This window comes from Cupressus sempervirens, chromosome 8 (assembly GCF_028749045.1).
Source record: "Cupressus sempervirens isolate cs-2001-9-10 chromosome 8, ASM2874904v1, whole genome shotgun sequence".
NCBI lineage: Eukaryota > Viridiplantae > Streptophyta > Pinopsida > Cupressales > Cupressaceae > Cupressus > Cupressus sempervirens.
Window position 1 is genome coordinate 534,792,478 of NC_143125.1, and position 10,206 is coordinate 534,802,683.

The following is a 10,206-nucleotide window of genomic DNA, read 5'->3' on the forward strand; positions in this document are numbered from 1 at the left end:
TCAGATTATTTATTGATTATTGACATTTGAATAAGGTAACTATCAAAAATTGATACTTGCTCCCTAGAATCGATGACCTATTTGATTAGTTACAAGGTTCCCAAGTATTCTCCAAGATAGATTTGAAGTCTGGGTATCATTAGTTGTAAATTGTAGAAAGTGACATTCATAAGACTGCATTCCATACAAGGTATGGCCATTACTAGTTCATAGTGGTACCATTTGGTCTTACAAATGCCCTAGTTGTATTTATGAGAATTATGAATGGGATGTTCCATAAATTTTTGGATAAGTTTTTAGTAGTATTCCTTGATGATATATTGATATATTCTCATGATGAGAAGGTACACAAAGAGCACTTGAGGCAAGTATTTCAATGCTTAAGGGAAAATCAACTATATGGTAGTTTGTCAAAGTGTGACTTCTTTAGAAAGGAAGTGCATTATTTAGGTCATGTGATATTAGAAAATGGAATCTTAGTGGACCCATCCAATATCTAGGCTATCATGGATTATCCTACACTGACTAATGTTACAGAAGTTAGGAGTTTCATGGGACTAGCAGGGTATTATAGGTAGTTTGTGGTAGGATTTTTAGGGTAGCTCATTCCATCACATCCCTTCAAAGGAAAAGGAAAAAGTTTGAATGAATAGAGAAGTGTGAGAAGGCCTTTAAAGAACTCAAAAGGGTGCTCACTAGTGCACCAATCCTAGTAGTACCCAATCCTTCATCAAATTTTGTAGTATGCACAAATGCCTCAATCGATGGTATTGAAGTCGTTCTCATGCAGAATGGATGAGTTATAAAATATGAGTCTAGGAAAATTAAGATTCATAAGCTCAACTATCCTACCCATGATTTATAGCTAGCAGCATTACTTCATGCCTTTGCATGATGGTACCACTTTCTTATAGGTCATCACTTTGAACTTCATTCATATCACCAAAGTTTGTAGTATATTTTTGCATAGTCGAATCTTAATGCCCAATAGAGAATATGGATGGAGTTCTTATGTGAATATGATTTTGATGTATATTACATTAAGGGAAAAGAGAACTCAATCATATATGTCTTGAGTAGGAAGCATCATGGGATATCTTTTATGATTACTGAGATAGATTTGAGAGAACACATACTGCACCACCTTCCCAAGGATGTATTTTATTCAAAAGTTTGTTAGTTAGTCCACTCTCAAAGACCCCTAGAGGGAATATTTTCTGATTTATCATTGGGTGTGAATGTATTACTACATCATAAAGGGTGCATTTATGTACCCTCCATAGGTGACTTACACGTGTTCATTATTTTGGAAGCTCACAGAGCACCCTATGTAGCACATCTAGGTGTATAAACATAATTTTGGATTAAGGTTAGAATGTTGTCCTCTAGATATATAAACATAATTATATGTTGATAGGATGGATAGTTAGTTATTAAGTCAAATAATTTTGTAACTACTTATGATCAAATCTTGAAATGTGACTCATGGAATCCTATTGCTACCCACTACATGGATGCATATACGCAATGTGCTTTTATATATGTGTACAAAGGTCTTCCTTATACATAGATTGAGAACCCAAATAGTATTTTATAACTAAGGAATTCCATAACTCATAAATGAATTATCCTATTATAAATTTGGATGTTAAAAGATGCAAGCCTAGGTAACATGTGCCCTTGATAATTATGATCTTGACCATGGCTAGGATACAATTAGTCTTGTCATAACAAAACTCCCTAGAGATTACTATTATTTGGAAAAAGTGTCACTGAGTGTATCATATATCAAACACTCTAATTTTCATGTGTCGACTACCTAGGATTATCTTTCAAAAAAAAAAAAAAAATGGTTGTGTTTTGCCTTTTAGATTTTGGTGTGATGTTATTTTAGTGAAAATGTAGCTTGGGTCATTTATGTTACTAAATATAGATCACATACCTTTATGTTATTATTGTTAATCTATCAAGATAATAAATTTTGGATAATATATTGATATCTATATAGTTTTTTTTTGTTGAATTATTAAATGTGTTAAGGATAATGTAGTTTTTCCTCCTATAAGTCTCACTCTTTACAAGTGTTTAGTAAGAAGAGATTTTATTATTATATTTTCTTCTTTAAAAAATTAAACTTTTGGTGTAAATAAATATACTAATTGCACTTTACTTAACTTTACTTAGGTAACACATTATCATATTAGTTGCCATGTAGACACAAGCACATGTTATTTCACATCTAACTTTTTGTGATACACTTTTGTGTTCTTATCCTCTCATTGTTGTACATACTTTCATGGACAATGGAGAATAATTCACCTTTGGTGGACATGTGCTTAGTTGTTATGCTTATGACTTGCATCACTTCTAGTTATCTTGTATTTCTCATATATTCAACCCCATCTACATGTATTATGTCTAAATGGGGTATCCATTACACATTATTATTATTGATTATCAATGAATCAAACCATTTTCAAGATCATATCATTTTCCTCTCTTGTGCTATCAATTAACCTTCTAGATCTTGACATATTCATTCTTTTTTGCAAGAAAATTATTACATAGTATCAGAATTGAAGGATCATTCATTAGTTAGCCGTTGGAGGACATCACTTATCACATTTTGGAGGGCCAATATTAAAATCCAAGATATCAACAATTATTAGGAGTGTCTAGAGCAATATATGACCCAAATGTTGCATTTAGTTGGTTGTTTCCATAATTTTTGGCTATAAATTTTCCTATATTTGGTAAAATTCAAAATTGAGGCAATTTTTTTTGCAAATCGAGCTTGGCAACTTCATCTAAAAAATTTGAGTAATATTTTTCAATTTTGGGTAATTTTCAGATCTATACATATTTTGTCAACTTTCTCCATTTGGAAATACTATTCATGGAAACATTTGTTATTTGGCCATAGAGACCCCTCTGTATTTGTTAGACTCCACTAGAGGTAAAAATATAGATATATTCCTCCAAACAATTTTACCAATAGGCATTACCATCTCACACTTTGGTGTTTTATACATAGTGCATATTTGACTCATCAATTGTTGACCCTAAAGGCAATAATAGTATTGTTAGATAGTGCCAAAAAAACTTAGTCAATTATTAGGTAGAATTGGTTGGTCATTACTACGAGTCAGCCATTCTATACAAGATGAGTAATGTAATGAAGACTTGTACATAGTTCAGTTAGTACTAAGAAGTAGCTACTTTCAAGCAAGTCAAAGGTTTTCGAGTACTCTAGTATTGGATGATTTGGTTAGGGAATATTATATTTTTTGAGTTTATACATATGATGAGTATAATAGAGACCAAGTGTTATAGTGTATGCTACGTAGAGTTGAAGCTAAGTGACAACATACAAAATAGACATTGCCAAGTATCAACAAGCCACTAGTACTCAATAAGATAGTCTAACATAGTTGTTTGGAGTGACACAAAATATTATGTAAACTATTTTTGTTGAGATGGATATGTATTTCTATGATCAAGAATTCTATTAAAGAGGTAATTGTGCCTTTAATTATGGATCATTAATCATTATAAAGAGAGATTAGCCGATCATAAAATAGCAAAGACTAAGTAGAAAAAGAGATGAATCTAGATCATTGATCATGATCTAGAAGCTTTACCAAACAACTATTTAAGGAGTATTTTTGACCTAATTTGTGTTTTATTAAGAGTTTGGATGCATGTAAAGTTTGTGGTGAATCATGTAGAGTGACTAAGAAGTATAGTTAATAGTTTAGAGAAGAGTTATCCTAGATCTATCAGATAGAGATGATATCATATTGAATAGAGGAGATCTATCATTAGGATTCATGTACAAACCAAAGGATCAGATACTAATTCATTTTAACAAGTGTTTTAGGGTAAATCTATTAACATAGTGGTCCTAATAGGCCTATGTAAATCTCCTAACAAATTTCTCACTTAATTGTGTAGTTAAAATCCTTAAATAAAGGTAGAGTGAATAAGTCTGGTAAGCTTAATAGGGAAGACCCCTCACATGGTAGATAATGAGATGTGATAAAACTTGTAGCCTTGATGGGAACACTTTATTGTTGTAATACTAAAGACCTTCATGGGATTCATCCCCACCATAGTTTTACCTTCATCTTGGAGGGTTTTTGTTTTACCACATTTGGTGTCATGTGTTGATCAATTTCTTATGTGTTATCTATGTTATTAGATGATTAGATATGATATTACATTACAATGAATGTCTAATTTGATATATGGTAAATTGAGATAAGGATTTATGGTGAAGATATCAATTGTAATTCATGGTTAAGGTGTAAAGGTTTAATAGATCTTTATTCAACACCCCCCACCCCCCACCTTAGCATCTTGATTTCCCTATTAGATTTCATAAAATAGGTATTAGAGATGTGTCTCTTAGCAGAAGTCTAATCAATTAGGAGTTAAAGATCTTGGAGAATGGAAGCCTATAAACTAGGAAAGATCATTGAAAATTAGAAGCCTTATGTTTAACTTGTATTTGAATAAGTTAAGACTACAAAGGAGACTCAAAGGAAATCCTTGAAGAGAAGGATAGAGATGACAATTCAACAAAATGATACATAGTACAAAGAAGAAACTATTGAAGAGGTGTTTAATGAAGGCATAACTAGTGAATCGAACGCAACCATAGTAGATCTTTTGAAGAAGAGAAACATCATGAATAAAGTAGTAAGGGCATTGAAAAGAGATCATGAAATACAACCAATAAGGCTTTGTGAAGTGATTGAACAAAATAAAAAGGCTAAAGAAGACAAGGAAATGGTGGATGAAGACAAAAGGTGGATGGGTACAAGTCTTGATGAAAGGATCAAGGAGGTACAAAGGTTGACTCACAATCAATTTTACATGGTCAATCAATTGATAAGTGGTAATCATGAGATTGCTAGAAAGGTGAAAGAGATCACAAATCTAAGATTTAAGAACAATAGTGAATTGAAATATAAGAAAGAGATCATGGAAAAAATGAACAAACCTAAAGAAGCTATGTGATTTCTTAATGAGTATATGAATGCATCAAGGAGACCTTGTAACACTTCTAGATTAGGCTATGCTAAGTTCCTATTAGCTGTCAAGCAAGAAGAGTCATCAAAGAAAGGATAACAAGGCAATGTGACTACAAAACTAAAGAACAAGAAGCTTACATGGTATCACTATGGGAAACTAGGCTATACAACTAATATTTGTAGGAGGAAAGTTGGTAAGTCAAATCCTAAACCCAAATTCAATAGAAATTATACTTTCATTTGCAACAAGTCTGGACACCAAGTACATGTATGTAGATCAAAGATTCGTAAGTCACAAGCCACATATAGATTTGAAAGTTATCATCATACATGTCAAAAGTATGATAATAAGGCACAAGATTGTATATATAAAGAAAATAAAAATTTGACATGTAAAGGCCAAGGTAAAACACCTAGGCATGTAATACCATAAATTGGGATTATAATGCTTGGATCAATTGTCAATTTTTCAGAAAGTATGGACCCACAGTACAAAATTGTGCAAGGATACATCTTAGAGGAAGATTAGGAAACTGAAGGAATTTTGGACTAGTGTATTTTTATTGTTAGAAGGTGGGTCACCTAAGTAGGGGTTGTATGAACCAAGCACTTGCACTGAATGTTGAAGAGAATGATGGAAAAGAAAAGGTCAATGCAAAAGAAGTGAGAACTTAGATGGACCAAACTTGGAAGAACAAATTTGATCATAGAAGTAGCACAAATGGTGAGATTGTGGTCACCCAATCTAATGGATTAGGTGATTCACCCACCTCAAATTAAAGCAAAGAGGTATGTATGGAGCTAAGTTTCAAATTGTTAAATTTTACATCAATTCCTTGATTGAATGTATTAAAGTCTAAATCTACATTATAATGGATACACAAGGACACATTTGAAGTTTGAATTGCGTGATGTTTGTGGGTGTCAAGTTGAGCTGTAGTATTGACTAAGTGTGAGTAATAAAGTTCTAAGGTATTAAGTGACTAAATTGAAATGATAGTTATGACTGAGTTGAGGTTCTAAATGAATTTATAGAATGAGCAAATAAGACAATCGAGGTATCCTCAGTTGTTCAAGATAGTTGTATCTCACCCACTATTCATATGAAAAATTGATGAGGCCCTAAAATTGAATGTTTTAGGCATATAAAGAGAGTTCTGAAAGTCATTTTGAGCACATGGTGTTTGAGTTCTTAGACATAAGAGTGAGTTCAAGAATTTGGAGATCTTTTAGCAGAGATGGAAAGAGATTCAATACATGTCATTGATAGTTGGTGTGAGTTGTAAAGTAGTTGTGTGATTGCTGAGTTATGTAGAAGTTTGTGATTAACCCCAATTTGAAAAAATGGAATAAAACTTATTTTCAATCAAGAACAAGGTGGATTTAAAGGATAGTAATTCTTTGTTAGTGAAGAATGATGTTTCTCTCTCGCTTAATTACAAGCCATATCCTGAGATAGTAATGAAGCGTGATTCCTTTTGTGTCCTATCATCAATCTTACCTAGAGTCATAATGATTCATGATGTTAGGTCATGTTACATGTGAACAGTAGGAGAAGTAGAAAATTAGGAATTAAGGCTTACATATAAAAAAATTGTGTGAAGGAGTCTTTAAATAACAACATAAGAACATTATCGAGAAAAGGTTGAATCATGCCCTAAATTTCTTGAGAAACTTAAAAGTGGAATGTATTAAAATCATGTTGAGCATGATTCATGATATGAAATGATGGCTAGAAAGTGAATGAGTGAAAATAAAAATAAATAACACAATGTAATGTCAAAGCAAAGGATTCATTGAAGTGATTACCCTAGTAGTATGGAACAAGAGAGCCATGATGATCTCTACCATCACTAATACTAAGATTGAGTTTGGAGTAAGGGTTATAGCACGCAAGTTTTATTAGTCAAGCTAACTTGATAGTATTCCATGTGTAGCAGTGGACCAAGCATGGAAGATAATGAAGAAAGATCATTCTTATGATCTTGTTGAGCTACAATGGACTCAATTAGCTAAAAATCTAACAACCATCCACAAATCCAAGAACACAATGTGTAAATTTGTTTCATTGATTGTCTATATATTTTACTATGTTTAGAATTATTTTCCTATAGTTTGAAATACTATTTGGGATCAAAGGAGACCTATCACACAAAAAATTAATGAGATTATTCATTAGTTAGGTGATAATTTTAACAATGGCATGGATGGATATTTTGAAAAATTAAAGAAGAAAATGAGGAAGAGGAAAATAGTACCTAAATCCTTGGTTGATAAATACTATAATGAAGTATACTTTGCCATTGACATAGATTACACCAATGTATAGGTAGTGATTCCAACGTTTGTATTGTTAAGACCCTTACCCTAGGAAATTAATATAGATGAGGTAACTATAGAAATTACTACATTACTGTAGAGGAAGTGGATAAGAATGAAAAACCATTTGGTAGGTATGAGGTGGAAAAGTTTAAAATCACTAATGATTTGAAGGAATCTAAAAAAAACCAAAAAATAAAAAGTATGATTAAATATTTGGGGAAGTCAATAGGTGAAGGTTTAGAGAAAGAGATGCCTCTACAAATTATAGAAGGAAAAGGTGAGGAGAATTCTAGTAGTGACAATGATGATGATGATGATGATGATGAAGAGGGTAATGAAGAAGAGGAAGAAGAAAATATTGAAGGAAAGGGTAAAGAAATAGTGGCTTTAGAGCCACACACTATATGGAAGAAGCAAGTAATAATTGATAAACCCTTAGTGAAGAATTTTTTTAAAATTGTAGTAACAAAGCCTATCCCTACACCATCATGGGTTACTAGGAAAAGAAATAGGGCTTTTACTACTGTAGCTAAGCCTAAGCCTAAGAAGGGAGTCCAATAGTCTAGAAATGAAGCAAAGACAAAAGTTAGTGATGCATAAAGATGATGAAGAAGGAGACAATGACACAAAAAAGTTTGATGAAATTAGTCAATTCAAATTTGTAGCACACAAGCCTCATAAAACTATTTATGATGTATGTGAAAACATTAGAGAAAGTGTAGGTTTTTCAGGATTCAATTTTTTTTTAGTATGAAATGCTAAGTAAGATAGATAAGACCAAGATTTAACAAGCATTCGCTGACATGATGGAAAATTTCAAGACTACTCCACTAGAGATAGGGAACCATGTTCCTGATGAATAGTATAATAAAATTGATGAAAATGAAAATATACAATAATGACTAAGAGATAGATAAGGTAAGTTACATTAGCTCAAATTATGTCTAAATTCACCAAGAATAAAATTTTACAATTTATGAAGAAGTAAAGAAATATATTTTTACCAAAGTCAAGGGCATTCTTGGTTTTGAAGAATAAAACAGAAGACAGTATGCATTAAAAAAAAAAAAAAATTGATATGGAAGAAGATTTTTGGATAAATAGCAGCAAATGAAAAGAAAGATGAAGTTGAGAAGAAGGAGCCATAAGAAATTGAGTTGGAAAAGTGGGAAGACTACTATGATGGTGTTGAAAATCTTGAGGAAGAAATACAAAGAAAGGTTTAGGAGAGTGAGAAACAAGAACTAATCAATATTAAGCATGAACCTCTTGATAATACAATGAATTTGTTTTTGTTGGCCAAGCCAGAATCAAAGGAGGAGAATCCCATTAAAATTCCTACACAAGAGGTATTGTTGAATCATAAACCTTTGCTAGTTCAAGTCAAAGAGTATCCAAAGACAAACACACAATTATGTACAAAAGTAGTTGATACATCACTAGATACCTCAACTTTTCCTATATTTTTAGTTAATCCAAATGATAGTTAGGATGATGTAGAAAATCTGAATACCAAGCAATAGAGAATTTTAGGTACTAAATAAAATAAGTCACCTAAGATTGCAAATATATATGTTTCTATAAGGAAAATGATAGTATAGAAGGTGAAAATGGAGACAAGATTCTTGATGATTAAGCAAACCAATTTGCTACAATCATTAGGACAATTTCCTCAACACCTTAGTTAGAGGAAGAAAAGGAGGCTAGAAAATTGAGCTCTTAAATTAAACTCCAAATAGTGTAGATAACACAAAAATTTGATGTGACTCAAGAGCCAAACAAGCTGAATCTAGTAGTTCATACTCAAGGTTTGGAACTAACTATGTTGAGCTCAAGCACACTATATTCTAAGAGTAAGAAGTTGAAGAAGAAGGTCAGACACTCACCCTAGGCTATGAGAGGTAAACCAATTACTTTAGATGAAGATATTGTTCTATGAGACTAAGATAGATGAAATTCAAGTGAGGAGAAAAAAAGAATTTTAAGTGAGTGGGTAATCCAGCTAAGACAATGAGAGAGCATCAACATAAATAAGTTATGTATGATATCAAGGATAGTTTTCTTAATATTGTAGTTGTTGATGACTTAGATTAGAAAGCTCCCATCATTAAAAAAATTCATGAAAACTGTGGAGATGATTAATGAGCCTAACATTAATAATTAGAAAAAGTTGATGGAGAAAACTCACAGAAAGTATGACATGGACAAAGTTTCTAGTGAGATAGATATTTAAATGGTTGAAATTTCTACTCAAGCTAATGATATAGAAAAATTAGTTTCTGATATTAATTCATTGACACATTGTTTGGGAAGTTATGTCATGTACCAACATTTACTAAGAAAATAAGAGAAAATATGGACATGATCAATGATGATTTGCACAAGAGTGGAAACACACTGACCTTGGATGCAAGTTCAAGTTCAGTTTATTTTTCAAGGTTGATATTTTTGTAGGTAAAGAAATCTGAGCTCATGTAGTAGGAGAGACGAATAAGATTTTCTTACCATACAAACAATGTTGAATCCACATTTGGTAGTCACACATAAATATTTGAAGATTGTAAAATATCTAATTCATAGTAATTAGTAGTTGTCTACTCTAGAAAATAGGATTAATCTTGCATCTACATTGGAAATTTAGAGACAAATTCTTGATGGACTGAAGAATAATTGGTATAGCACCATTACAATGATTTTGAAGTCCAAAAAACCATTTTTGGAAAAGTGTGGTATCCTTCCTAGTCCCTAGTTGCAATTTGGAACAACCATGACAAAAAAAGAGGGAATCAATGAAGATTTACATGATCAAATGTATGACAAGTATAACAAATAATTTGATCATGTATGT